The sequence below is a fragment of the Plasmopara halstedii genome, assembly GCF_900000015.1.
Source record: "Plasmopara halstedii genome assembly, contig: Scaffold_2680, whole genome shotgun sequence".
Taxonomy (NCBI): domain Eukaryota; phylum Oomycota; class Peronosporomycetes; order Peronosporales; family Peronosporaceae; genus Plasmopara; species Plasmopara halstedii.
The window spans coordinates 514,884-515,574 of NW_020189586.1; positions in this window are offsets into that span (position 1 = coordinate 514,884).

The window sequence follows — 691 nt, forward strand, 5'->3', positions numbered from 1 at the left end:
GGTCATTCTGCTTTCCCGGCTAATACTTCACCTCGAAGTTATATCCCGCAAAGAAAAATAGCCATCAAGCCATCCTCTGCGAGAGGTGGGGCGACTGAGTCGCAGTGCGTAGTGACGCATGATCTGTGTAGATCACAAACGGCTTGGAGCCGAGCAGCTGGAGCTTGACAAGTGCATACTTCATCGCAAGTAGCTCCTTGTCATGAACAGGTAGTTCTTCTCTGCAGCTTTGAGCTATCAAGATTCGAACTCGATCACCTGATCTCGCCCCTCAGCGTCTGCTTGCAGCAGTACACAGCCGATGGCAAAATCCGAAGCGTCACAGACGACGCTGAAAGGACGATCAGGGTTGCCAGTGTTGGAGCATGCAGGAGTCTGTCTTTGACCCCGTCAAACGCCTCCTTCCAACACCATTCCACATCCTTTTTAAGAAGATTGGATAATAGTCGGGCCATTTCTGCGTAGTTTGCGCTGTACTTATGCAAGTAGTTGGCGAGACCAAGCCACTTACGCAAGTCCTTCTGGTTCTTTTGAACCGGCCAATCTACAATGGTCTTGACCTCAGCAGGATCCGCTCGAAGGTCACGCTTCCCAATGATGCACCCTAAATAGGGAATCTCTTCTGCGCCAAGAATGCACTTGTCTGCATTGGCGTACACTTTGTTCGTGCGCATGCACTCGAGCACCGCTC